This window comes from Delphinapterus leucas, chromosome 9 (genome assembly GCF_059928025.1).
Source record: "Delphinapterus leucas isolate spDelLeu-1000000601 "Yukka" chromosome 9, BTC_Dleu_Yukka2, whole genome shotgun sequence".
In the NCBI taxonomy this organism is placed as follows: Eukaryota; Metazoa; Chordata; class Mammalia; order Artiodactyla; family Monodontidae; genus Delphinapterus; species Delphinapterus leucas.
Window position 1 is genome coordinate 55300888 of NC_143137.1, and position 14459 is coordinate 55315346.

The 14459-nt window shown below is 37.3% G+C and overlaps 1 protein-coding gene across 1 annotated transcript in view; it reads right to left on the reverse strand.

Annotated features, from left to right (window-relative positions):
- Positions 1-14459, reverse strand: part of MTERF1 (mitochondrial transcription termination factor 1) — a 430610-nt gene that overhangs the window by 375978 nt on the left and 40173 nt on the right. The window contains exons 2-3 of the transcript XR_016394211.1: positions 11120-11322; positions 5520-5553 (exon numbers count right to left, since the gene is read on the reverse strand). The gene's annotated coding sequence lies outside the window, so the exon portion shown is untranslated. The remainder of the gene's footprint in view (positions 1-5519; positions 5554-11119; positions 11323-14459) is intronic.

A 14459-nucleotide genomic window follows, 5' to 3' on the forward strand; every position in this document is an offset into this window, starting at 1 on the left:
ATATATATGCACCCAACATAGGAGCACCTCAATACATAAGGCAAATGTTAACAGTTATAAAAGAGGAAACCGACAGTAACACAATAATAGTGGGGGACTTTAACACCCCACTTCCACCAACGGACAGATCATCCAAAAATGAAAATAAATAAGGAAACACAAGCTTTAAATGATACATTAAACAAGATGGACGTCATTGATATTTATAGGACATTCCATCCACAAACAACAGAATACACTCACTTCTCAAGTGCTCATAGAACATTCTCCAGGATAGATCATATCTTGGGTCACAAATCAAGCCTTGGTAAATTTAAGAAAACTGAAATAGTATCAAGTATCTTTTCCGACCACAATGCTATGAGACTAGATATCAATTACAGGAAAAAATCTGTAAAAAATACAAACACATGGAGCCTAAACAACACACTACTTAATAACCGAGAGATCACTGAAGAAATCAAAGAGGAAATCAAAAAATACCTAGAGACAAATGACAATGAAAACACAATGACCCAAAACCTATGGGATCCAGCAAAAGCAGTTCTAAGAGAGAAATTTATAGCAATACAATCCTAACTCAAGAAATAAGAAACATTTCAAATAAACAACCTAACCTTACACCTAAAGCAATTAGAGAAAGAAGAACAAAGAAACACCAAAGTTAGCAGAAGGAAAGAAATCATAAATATCAGATCAGAAATAAATGAAAAAATAGCAAAGATCAATAAAACCAAAAGCTGGTTCTTTGAGAAGATAAACAAGATTGATAAACCATTAGCCAGACTCATCAAGAAAAAAAAGGAGAGCTTTACCCAGCAATCCCACTACTGGGCATATACCCTGAGAAAACCACAATTCAAAAAGAGTCATGTACCACAATGTTCATTGCAGCTCTATTTACAATAGCCAGGACATGGAGCAACCTAAGTGTCCATCGACAGATGAATGGATAAAGAAGATGTGGCACATGTATACAATGGAATATTACTCAGCCATAAAAAGAAACAAAATTGAGTTATTTGTAGTGAGGTGGATGGACCTAGAGACTGTCATACAGAGTGAAGTAAGTCAGAAAGAGAAAAATAAATACTGTATGCTAACACATATATATGGAATCTAAAAAAAAAAAAAAAAAGGTTCTCAGGAACCTAGGGGCAAGACAGGAATAAAGACGCAGATGTAGAGAATGGACTTGAGGACATGGGGAGGAGGAAGGGTAAGCTGGGGCGAAGTGAGAGAGTGGCATGGACTTATATACACTACCAAATGTAAAATAGATAGCTAGTGGGAAGCAGCCGCATAGCACAGGGAGAAAAGCTCGGTGTTTTGTGACCACCTAGAGGGGTGGGATAGGGAGGGTGGGAGGGAGACGCAAGAAGGAGGAGATATGGGGATATATGTATATGTATAGCTAACTCACTTTGTTATAAAGCAGAAACTAACACACTATTGTAAAGCAATTATACTCCAATAAAGATGTTAAAAAAAAAAAGAGACTTCTAAATAGGCTGCCTTAGGCTTTTCAGTGCTATCTAGAACTATGATGTAAAAACTGTATAACAGTGTGGGAGAGAAAAGATAAGTTTAGAGGAAAATACCTCAAGTAACCCAAAGAATTTTTTAATAAATGCTTTTCTATCACACATATTCTCCCCCTGACCTTCAACCTTAATATCTATTATCCCTGCATATGGTGTTTCCAAGAGTGGGTAAAGAATTCTGGCATCCATGTGTATGTATGTGTGTATATGTGTACATATGCGTGTAACATTTGCATATATACATAACATACATAAGAGTTGGTGGCACATAAGATGTATCTTATCTCCTCCAAACCCCAATGAAGATGAAAAATATATTTTCGAGAAGAAAACTGATATTTGCACATAGATAGATAGGGATACATCCAACTCTCAGCTTACTGGTTTTTTCATCATCTTGAATCCCTACAGCAAAGGTATGCCCAGCACCACAGACTATTTTTTCTCCATAGCAGGAATTCTGAATTTGCACATGTGAAAGCAAAGGGTATCAGGGGTTCACATGTAAAAACCTTCATGAGTAGAAAAATGCAGTATTCATCGTCTTCGACAGAACCAAAAAGGTCAAATAACAGAGGATATTTAAGAAAACTAAGGTACTGACTGATTGAATGATCCAATCTGATATTTCTGCAAGATCTAATTCATAGCGCCAAGACATCATTCCAGTAAATCAAGTTGAAAAGAAAAGAGGCTTATTTTTATAATCCATCTTTCCTCAGCAAGGTTGGTTTCCATAGCCACAGGCTTGTCAGCCAGGTGGTTTGGTTAATGATGACCCTAGGGAGGCAACAATATGGGTCTCCATTTCTCCATCTCTATTTGCAAAGCACAGCCAAATTGGTTCTAGAAGTTGTCTGAGAAGTAGACTGTGTCCCCAAAGAGACTAATAATCTCTGATCAGCAACATCTTCAATAAAAAGGGCAGACAGAAATTCTTGGTTTGTCTACAATCCAATACTCTCTTAGGGAGCAGTAATGCTGCCATGGAATTCCCCTCAGCCTGAGGAGAAAGGCAAATAAATCCGTCGCCCTATCAAACAGCCTGGATGTTTTTTCTTTAATACTCAGAAATCCCAGGGTTTCTTTCTGAACCTCAGCTGCTTCATCTATAAACAGAGAGGTTTGCTCGGTCTCTTCTGTTCCAACATGCTGATTCTGCTCCCTGACCTAACAATTCCTGTTCCACCATAAAAAACTTCTCATGATCTTTCTGCCCCACTTCTCTTTTCCAATGCTGGCCACACAACAAAGCACTGGTACCCAGTAGGACACTCTTCTGGTTTGTTAAGCCAAAAGCCACATGATTCCTCCACCTTTGTAACTCAGTCTTTTAGCTCTAGCCTGATTTGGGAACCAAACACTCAAGATATAGAACACTAAATTTGTCAAAAGTGCATCACATTTCAAAAGCACAGCAATAAGTCTTTGTTGATCCTGCTGACCTTCCAAGCTATTATTCAGTTTCTCTCCTTTTCTTGCCAAATTTAATTATATGGTCTACAGAACACCACCTCTCCTACTGTCACCAAATTGTCACCAAATTCCTTTTTAAATAGCTGAGATAAGATTTAACTGCCAACATTCCACTGAAATATTTCTCTTGAAGGTCACAAATGACTAAATTAAGGCTAAAGCTGATGAGTTTTTCTCAGTCCTTATTATTCTTGATCTTTTCTCAGCATTTGACACAGTTAATGACCTCCTGTTTTTCAAATTATGTCCCCCCATGGATTCTGTGACACCGTCCAATCGCAGTGTTCCATTTTGTGGCTGCTCCTTCTCCATCTCCTTCTGGCTTATGTTTCACCTCCTAGTACCCAAATGTGTCTTTTCCCAAGGTCCTGACCTCTATTCTTCAACCTTTTAGTCTATGCCCAATCCCTCTGAAACTTCATCTACTTCCATGTCTTCAATTATCATTGATAACCTCCAAATAGACATCTGTGACTTTCAAGTCCACAGCTCTGAGCATTCATGGCTCTATAGATTTATTTACCAGAAATTTCCCCCTAAACATTCTGTTCTAATTTTTAAATCAACACACTCAAAGCTGAAGGCTTTGTCTTCCCAGCTCCCAAACCAGTTAACTGTCCAAAACTTCTCTATTTGGTCAGTAGAAACACCAACCTAGAGATCTGAAAACATTCACTTTATGCTTCATGCGGTAAATATGAATTGATGGTCTCTTTTATGCCAAGCAGAATTCTAAGTACTAGAAACACAATGATAAGGCCCAATCCTTGTCCTCAAAGGGTTCGCCCTCTACTTCCTCTACCACATATTTATTCCATAATCCCTTTTAATTGGGATTATAATATTTTCCCCCAAACCATCTCCTCTTTGAACTTCACTTTTTCTGCCCACATATACCTCACTTGGCCTCCTACTTATACTCAAAGTTCTAAAGTAATCCTTCATTTCTTCTTCCTTTATACCCTATTGCTTTCTAGGTTCTATCAAATTTCCTTTGTAATATTACTCATACTCAACAGTAAACATTTACTGGGTGACTTCCAACTGCTAAGCACTGTGCTAAGCAAGGAGAACACAGTGATAAAGATGACACAAAGTCTCTGCCTTCAACAACTTCAGAGTTAGTGTAAGAAAGAGACAGGTAAATAAATAATTACAGTGCAGCAGCACAAATATTATAAAGGGGCCTAAAAGAGAAGCCCCTAACTAACTTGGATTCAAGGAAGACTTCCCAAAGAACATGACTCTTGAGTTGAGCTATAACGTATTACATGGTGTTAACCTATCAGACTGGCGCATTCCAGACAGGACAACAGCAAGTGGTTCAGTAGAACTGAAGTATGTACACAGGGAGTGACAAGCAAGAGGTGAGACTGGGAAAGTAGAAATAGGTCACATTAAACATAAGAGTCATGGCGTTTTATAGGCTGAATTATGTCCTCCAAAAAGACGTGTTGAAATCCTCCTAGCCCCCCGTACTTGTAAATGTGATGTTATTTGGAAATAGGGTTTTGGCACATGTAATCAAGTTAAGATGAGGTCATTAGGATGAGCCCTAATCCAAGATGACTGGTGTCCTTATAAGAAGAGGAAAATTCACATGGACATAGAGAACAGGCTGGTGGTTGCCAAGGGGGAGGGGGTGGGGGGAGGGATGGACAGGGAGGTTGGGGTTAGCACATGTATAAACGACAAGGTCCTACTGTATAGCACAGAAAACTATACTCAATATCTTATGATAAACCATAATGGAAAAGAATATTAAAAAAAGAATACATATATATGCATAACCGAATCACTTTGTTGTACAGAAGTAATTAACACAACATTGTAAATCAACTATACTTCAATTAAAAAAAAAAGAATGAAAAACAAAGAAGAGAAAATATTCCATGAGAAGACAGACACACTCAGGGAGAACACCCTGTGACGATGGAATCAGAAACAGAAGCACTGCAGCTGCAAGGCAAGGAATGCCTGAGGTTACTAGAAGAAAAGGCCAGGAAGTATCCTCGCTTAGAGGATAGCCCTACTAACACCTTGATTTCAAGCTTTTGGCCCCCAGTACTGTGAGAGAATAAATTTCTGCACAGTTGATTTTTTTTTAACCAAAGTAATAAAATTTACATTTAACACCACTAAGATTTCCCTACTTCTGTCCACCTCATTCCTACTCATCCTTCAGCCCTAGCTCAACTCTTATTTCCATGAAGACTTCTGTCTTCAATAGAATGTTTGATTCTATTTCACCAACATTTACTAAGCACCTACCATATCCAATACATTATACTAGCTGGTACAGATAAAACAAAATTTTTTTTAAATCCAAAACTATGCTTCCTTTCACAAAATAGTTTACAAACCAGCAACAGAAAACACACCACAGTATCATTCTTTCAACCAACAGACATGTATTGAGTGTATGTGTCCAGCATAGTTCTAGGTTTTGATGAAACAGTGACCAGAACTAACGAAAATGCTTGCTCTAATGGTACTTACATTAGATGGGAGGCAGGCAGGAGCAGGGAACAGGCTATAAAACAGAAAAAATAGTTTAAAACGTACAGTACAACTGAACGTGATAAGTACAATAAATAAAGCAGGAAAGAGAAATAGGAAGTGTTAGAATGGGTTCTCTAATGATCCCTACTTCTCTGTATCCAAAATTTGATGGGTTGAACTTAATGGTGAAAGACTGAATAGTTTACTACTATGATAGGAATGAGACAAGAATGTCCATTCTCACTACTTCTATTCAACATTGTACTGAAGGTTTTAGCCATAACAATTAGGGAAGAAAATGAAATAAAAGGCATCCATATTGGGAAGCGAGAAATAAAATTATATCTATTTGCAGATGACATAATCTTGTATATAGAAAATCCTAAGAGATCCACGAATAAACTATTAGAACTAATAAACATGTTCAGTAAGGTTGCATAATACAAGATCAATATACAAAACTCGATTGTATTTCTATACAATAGTGATGAGAAAACCAAAAGTGAAATTAAGGAAATAATTCCATTTACAATATTAGCAAAAAATAAAATACTTCAGAATAAATTTAACAAAAGGAATGCAAAACTTCTACTGTGGAAACTATAAAATATAGCTGAAAGAAATTAAAGGAGGCCTAAATAAATGGAAATACATCAATGTTCATGGACTGGTGGACAATATTGTTAAGATGGTTTTAGTACCCACAGTGATCTACAGATTCATCAAAATCTCTATATAAATCCCAGATGGCTTCCTTGCAGAAATTGAGAAGCTGATGCTAAAATTCATATGGAAATTCAAGAAACTCAGAAGAGCCAAAAAAAATCTTGAAAAAGAAGAAGACATTGAAGGGCTCACAATTCCCGATTTCAGAGTTTACTTCAAAACTACAGCAATTAATACGGTGGGTTCTAGCATAAGAATAGACATGTAGATCAATAGAATAGAATTGAGAGTCTAGAAATAAATCCTCACATTTACAGCCAATTGATTTTCGGCAAGGGTGCCAAGACAATTTAATGTGGGAAGAAAAATCTTTTCAAAAAAATGATGCTGGGTGAAACAACTTGATATCCACATGCAAAGGAATGAACTTGGATCCCTAACTCACATCGTATACAAAAATAACTCAAATGTTCATCAACTGATCAGTAGATAAATGTGGTGTATCCATACAATGGAGTATTATTCAACAATACAATGAAGTTCTGATGCATGCTTCAACATGGATGAAACTTGAAAACATTATGCTAAGTGAAAGAAGGCAATTACAAAAACCACTATTATATAATTCCATTTATATGAAATGTCCAGAATAGGCAAATCTACAGAGGCTAAGAGTAGAACAGAGTTGCCTAGGGCTGAGGAGGATAGGGGAATGGAAAATGGCTGCTAATGGATATGGTGTTTCTTTTTGAGGTGATGAAAATGTTTTAAAATCAGTTGTGGATTGTTATGCAACTCTGTGAATATACTAAGAACAACCTAATTATACACTTTGTGAGTGAACTGAATGATTTGTGAGTTATACCTTAATAAAGCTGTCATATTTTTTAATTGATTGGTTGAGCCTAGGTCATATGCCTACACCCTAGCTGCAAAGAAGCATGGGAAAGTGACTACTATCTGGCTTTTTCAGTCTTCCTCTTACCAAAACTCATATGATAAGAATTCTCCAAATCTAGAAGGATAACTCAGATCCTAGGCAGCCCAAAAAAATTGATAAATGTTTTCTAAGTCAGCTAAGAGTGTAATAAGTACTATATGAGTAATACCAAGTGCAAAAAGCATTAAGTCTCCCAGGAGGAAAAAAATGTTTTGAAAGGAAAAGCATTGGTAGTGGCCCTTCCGTAAGCTCATTCATCACATGTTCTATTCTGCTGTCTTGGGTATATATTATTCTTACCTCCTCTAAGAAATTATAAGCTCCTTGAGATCACTTGAGATTATAAACTCCTTTTCTTGAAGGTCTCAACCAAATCTAGCAAGTGTCAAATGGTCAGTAATTGATTTAATTAGTTGTGGTATCATACAGCTTCACCACAACTGTCAGTTTTATTTATATTTTTAAATAACTTTTTTAAAAAATAAATTTCTTTTTGGCTGCATTGGGTCTTTGCTGATGCGTACGGGCTTTCTCTAGTTTCAGCAAGAAGGAGGACCACCCTCCGTTGCAGTGAGCGGGCCTCTCATTGCAGTGGCCTCTCTTGTTGCAGAGCATGGGCTCTAGGTACGCAGGCTTCAAGAGTTGTGGCATGCAGGCCCAGCAGCCGTGGCTCGCAGGCTCAGTAATTGTGGCGCACAGGCCCAATTGCTCCATGGCATGTGGGATCTTCCCAGACCAGGGCTGGAACCCGCGTCCCCTGCCCTGGCAGGCAGATTCCTAACCACTGCACCACCAGGGAAGCCCAGTTTTATTATTTTAAGTTTAGGATTATTTTTATCCAGCTTTTTAAATTATGTATTAATTTAAAAATTTTGGAGCTTTTAAATATTAAGGGAGTTCTCATGTAACTGGTTGATTGGGTTACTGTACCCCTTTCAAAATATAGCTAAATTTGGCTTTTTAGTAACAAACCTCCTTCTTTGTGACTTTTGCTTAGAGAAATATTTTCAATTAATGGATTGGTTACTTTACTTTGTACTGAACTACTTCAGCTCTTTACAAAGCATCTTGCACTCTTAACTTGATAAAGCTCTAGGCCCAAAGGTTCATATGTAGATTAAAAATGAAAATCATGTAAACCCCTCCAGTGTTAAAGTAAGGGGTCGGAGAGGGGGACCCAGAACACCATGGTTTGAAATTTTGACAAAATCCAAAAAAAATGTGTTTTTATATTACAATTTATCTTAAAAATAATATACTTTACTACTAATGGTAATACTTGACACTGCACTGTGACAAAGCAACAGGGCATAAAGATTCCTGATATGTCATTTTTTAATTTCTCAATTAAGCCACAGGAAATAGAAAAATCTATATTCTGTGTTAAAATACACAGACTTACAGTAGTTGTTTAAGCAAGTTTAATTTTTTCATATATTCAGTTTTATATATATATACACACATATATATATGTTCCTATCTACATTTCATCATATAACAAAAAAAAATTTTTTTAAGTGTTTGAATTTGGGAAACTATAAAACAACAAAATCTACATTTGTTGTGGGCTTACCCTTTTTTTACAGTTTGTATTTATGTCAACTTTCAATTTATTTCTTCAAAATAATTGCATAGCTAATTATCCTGGATATTTAATCATCCTCAGAGCTTGAAGTTTCAATTTTTTTTACATTATCTATACCTAGAAAGGCTTATGGAAAGTAACAACAACAACACAAAAAGCAGATATTTTCAAATCCTCGGTCCAATTTAACTTAAGGGATCCTTACACATCCTGATACAATTTCAACTCAAGCAGCCTAACTACCACTTGTATGTTATGAAATTCCATATGATGGCATTTTAATCTGTACTTAAGAAAAAGCACTAAATAATTTATATTTACACTTCTTTCAAGTTTTATGTGCTTAGAATCTAATAGTCTCTCTTCAAAAGCCAAAGAGAAAGAGCATGATTTTGTAAATAAGATGTGTGTTCCAATGGCAAATATTTATTGGGTTTGAGTTTTTGTTTTACTGTAACCATTACTGTGCTACATCATTCACAAGTATTCTCCTAGTCTACAGCTAGTGCTTGGGACAATGGAAAATATAAATATGATTTTCATTTGTTTGTTGAATATTTCCAACTGAGCAGGGAATATTTTGTCTCCTTGATCTCGGTGCTGTTTATTTTTTGTTTGTTTTAGTTTTTTTAGCTAAGATAAAGCAAATAATCTTGGGAAGATTGATTCTGCTAGATTGTAATTTTTTTTTCTTAGTGAAATCTACAAACTGAGTATATAATCTTCTAAGTCAGCCATTATGGATATCTTCTGCTAGTGTTCTAAAAACTCAAATATTGGGGGAAAAATCTAGAAAGAATGGCATGGTTCAAAGGGATCCAATTATAATGAATATTTGTCTTTGGCATTTTCATACTTCATTTGAGAAAGATAACTTTCTTACCACACCCTAAATGAAATCAGTTTTGGCCCATGAGCTAAAATTCAAGCATATCATTCTCTGATCAGCTCACTCTGTCCCATACCCAACATGATACCTTCGGTCCGTTGAAGTTACCACCTTTTCACTGTCCTTGCTCCTTGTGTACTCACTTCTCTACTTAGTCAGCCTAAACTCCAAAGTCAATCACTAAATCATTCTCTTGAGTGACATTCAACTCCCTTTCCCCACCCTTCCTGTTCTAAGTCACTTGGCAAAACCTCAACCCTCATTAAATCCTACTCTGCCTGCTCCACATGGCTGACTGATGTCACTTTAAATTCATGACCTCTAACCCTAAGTGGGCCCTCCATGCTACCTGGTATTCACACTGTATTTCCCTAATCAAATCATTGTCCCACTCTCCTAGGCTACTGTATCATAATCTCTACCACCACCCTCTCCCTTATCCTCACTCTCAGCTGATGACCTTGCTTCCTATTTCAATGAAGGAGCCATAGGGATTCTTTTAAAACAAATCAAACAGTGTTCTCTCTCTGCTCAAAACCCTCTAGTGGCTTCCCCTTATCCCTCATAGTAAACACCAAAGTCCTTACAATGACTTACAAAGCCCTACATGAACTGGCCCTATTACCTCTCTGACTTTATCCGCTATGTTCTCCCCTCCATTACTATTCCTACTTTACCAGCCTCCTTGTTGTTCAGTTAACACAATCAAGCACTCTCCTACCCCAGGGCCATGGAACTTGCTGTTTCTTCTGCCCAGAACAGTCTTCCCTCAGATATATTTACACGGCTCACTTCTTTGCTTCCATTTTCTTTGTTCTCAGTGAGGTCTTCTCTGACCATTTGATTTAAATTGGAATCCTATCCTTCATCCTAGACCTCCCTCTACCCCATTCTTGCTTCATTTTTCTCCATAGCACTTATTACCATCTGCATACTATATGTTTTAATTATTTGTTTCATTTTTTGTCTATATCCACCCACTAGAATGTAAGCTTGAGCCTATGGGCCAGGATGGTGGCCTATTTTGTCCACTGTTGAAACCCCAGCATCTAGAATAGTACCTGATGCATAGTGGGTACTTAATAAATATTTGTTGGAAAAATGAATGAGTGAATGAATGAATGAATATAGCATCTTTACTAAAGGAGGTATGTCTAAACCTTACCTATTGGTTTGCTAGTTTATGTCAGCTTGTTGCCTCTGTAATCATTAACAAAGAACACTTAAATCCAAATTTATATTTGACTGGCAAAAAGGAAAAGTCAGAGAATCATGAAAATAATGTTACACTGCCAGGGTAGAGCAGCTATGACCAATGCTGTGTCTAGCAGGAGCATCTGTGAGCAGTTCCTTTGCCCATAAAAAAAGGAGCAGCTGTAGTCGTTTCTCAGCAGATATCTCAGAAATAATGACTTGTAACTCAAAGCTGCTTTTTCTCTAATCATAAGATTCACAAAAAGTATATTAAGCCCATGAAATTTACTTAAGTCCCACTCACATTAACCAATAATACTCACCTCACTATAAAAATGCTTTTTAGGGCTTCCCTGGTGGCGCAGTGGTTGAGAGTCCGCCTGCCGATGCAGGCGATACGGGTTCGTGCCTCGGTCTGGGAAGATCCCACATGCCGCAGAGCGGCTAAGCCCATGAGCCATGGCCGCTGAGCCTGCGCGTCCAGAGCCTGTGCTCCGCAACGGGAGAGGCCACAACAGTAAGAGGCCTGCGTACCACAAAAAAATAAAAATAAATAAATAAATAAATAAATTTTAAATGCTTTTTAAGTAACTAAAGATTGCCTTCATGTTAGTCAAAGTTAATGGCACGTTTAAGCAATGCAAGAAAAATAATATTTTATCAATATATAAATATAACCAAATTTTATTGTACCATAAATCACTCAAAGTGTTTTCTTATATCTATTTTTAAAGACAGCATTAGGGGCTTCCCTGGTGGCACAGTGGTTAAGAATCTGCCTGCCAATGCAGGGGACACGGGTTCGAGCCCTGGTCCAGGAAGATCCCACATGCCACGGAGCAACTAAGCCCGTGTGCCACAGCTACTGAGCCTGCATTCTAGAGCCCGCGAGCCACAACTACTGAGCCTGCGTGCCACTACTGAGGCCGTGCACCTAGAGCCCGTGCTCCACAACAAGAGAAGCCCCCACAATGAGAAGCCCGCATACCAGAACAAAGAGTAGCCCCCGCTTGACGCAACTAGAGAAAGCCCGCGCGCAGCAACAAAGACCCAACACAGCCAAAAATAAAATAAATTAAATAAATAATTTTTTTTTAAAAGACAGCATTAAATCATGTAGATCTATATTATTAACACATTGCAATCTGGGGTGCTGGGTTTGAAATTTTGAGTAGTGGTTTGGAAATTTTTTTGAAGGAAAAAAAAAGCAAGATCAATTTTCCTCTTGCAGACTTTAGTAGGTAATATGAAAGTCACATATATTACCTGCTTTAGAAATCATTTAAGTTCCCTCTTCCATCTCAGCATTCAGAACAACAACCCAGCAAAGCATTGAAAAACTCCTCAAATTTAAACCATTAAAATGAAATCTGTCTCCGAATGTTTGAAAGGATTTACTGTAAAAATATCAGTTGACATTAAGTTAATAAAGTTAATCACTCATGACCCTAAAGGAGGAAAATGGTGGAGCTGGGAGCTGGAAAACATTACAGAATTTAATGTTGCTAAAGGGAAGGGACTTGGGGGATTACTATTAATTCACCATAGCTAAATTCAAATACAAGCTTTTCGTTGTGTTATTTTCTTGTGGTGTCATTTTTTTCATCAAAATTAACCAAGAAATAGCCACTAGAAATTTTTCATTTGAATTTATTACTTACATAAGCTAGTTAAAATCTATATAAAAGTTTTAAGACAAATTATTTGACTTGGATCCAACTACAGTGACAAGGTCAGCTTATTTGTTTGTTTGTTTTTGTAAAGCTGCTATTTTGCGCTTGATAACCACAGATGTGAAAAACAGCGAATCTGTCATTCCTTCTATATTAACCATTGTTTATTGATTCCAAAATGTGGAGAGCTATGTAGGGAAGTCAGGGAGTGATGAGCTGAGAGAGGCAGCTTTCTGCCCCCTTGTAGCACTTGGGATAGAGCCACCCAGTTCAGCTACTATCTGATATTATTCCCTGTTTTGTGAATGCATGTCTTATCTCCCCCAAGACTGAATCTAGAGCAGTGCTGGAAGTTTCCTATGTCCTCTATTGACCATACGTTCTTCAAGGTTAGGACCATGTCTGATTCACCTTTCTAATTCTCACAAAACTAGCTTCATTAAAGTCATGGATTTATATATTCCCTATTAAACAACAAGCCCTTAAAAGAATAAAACACCCAGTCTGATTAATCTTTTATTCCCTAAAACAGTGCCTTAAACCTAGGTGGCAATACATATATATATATATATATATATTATATACACACATATACGTATATATACTTGATGCTGAATGAATGAATAATGAATAAATAAATATCAAATACTCTACAACCCCTTGATAAGTGACCAACTTTGTGGTCCAAGCCCTCCTATACCAGCTGCCTGCTTCAGAGATAGGGAAATCAGAACTATTTATGCTGCAGTAACTTCACCATATCTTGGACCATTACCAGCAGAATTTACAATAACATGCAATATTCATGTCCCAGAGCTAGTCCTTCAAACTGGTAAGATGAAAAATCAATTTCTCTAGGATTTTAACTAGTTTTTAACAAAAACTAGTTAAAACTAGTTTGGCCACTAGATGGCACTTGAATTAGCCACAGCTCCAGTTTGGGAAGGGGCTCTGTTCCAAAAGTCCTTTGGTAAGTATATAACCTGAAACCCTGAAAACATTCATTTTAAAAATAGATAGGCTTCCCTGGTGGCGCAGTGGTTTAGAGTCCGCCTGCCAATGCAGGCGACACGGGTTCGTGCCCCAGTCCGGGAAGATCCCACATGCCGCGGAGCGGCTGGGCCCGTGAGCCATGGCCGCTGAGCCTGCGCGTCCGGAGCCTGTGCTCCGCAACGGGAGAGGCCACAACAGTGACAAGCCCGCGTGCCAAAAAAAATAAAAAATAAAAATAAAAATAGATAAAACTAAAAGACCCCCAGAAAACTTATAATTCTAACTAAAAATTTATAGCATGCTTTACAGTACCAGTTACAGACCACTACAATAAAGTGAGTCACGCGGTATTTCTTGGTTTCCCAGTATATGAAAGTTATGTAATACACAGTATTGTAGTCTATTAAGTGTGCAATAGCATTATGTCTAAAAAAGTAATATACATACCTTAATTTAAAGCTCATTGATTGCCATTGTAAAGCAATTATTCTCCAATAAAGATGTTGAAATAAATAAATAAATAAAACTAATTGATTGCTGAAAAATGCTAACCATCATCTGAGGCTTCAGTGAGTCATAATCTTCTTGCTGGTGGAGGGTCCTGCCTGGATGCTGATGGCTACTGACTGATCAGGGTGGTGGTTGCTGAAGGTTGGGGTGGCCGTGGACATTTTTTAAAATAAGACAACAGTGAAGTGTAGTGCATGAATTGACTCTTCCTTTCATGAATGATTTCTCTGTAGCATGGAATGATGTTTGACAGCACTTTACCCACAATAGGACTTCTTTCAAAATTGGAGTCAATCCTCCCCAACCCTGCTACTGCTTTATCAACTAAGTTTATATAATATTCCAAAGCTTTTCTTGTCATTTCAACAGTCTTCACAGCATTGTCACCAGGCGTAGATTCCATGTCAAGAAGCTACTTTCTTTACACATCCATAAAAAGCAACTTCTCATCCATTAAAATTTTATCATGAGATTGCAGCAATTCAGT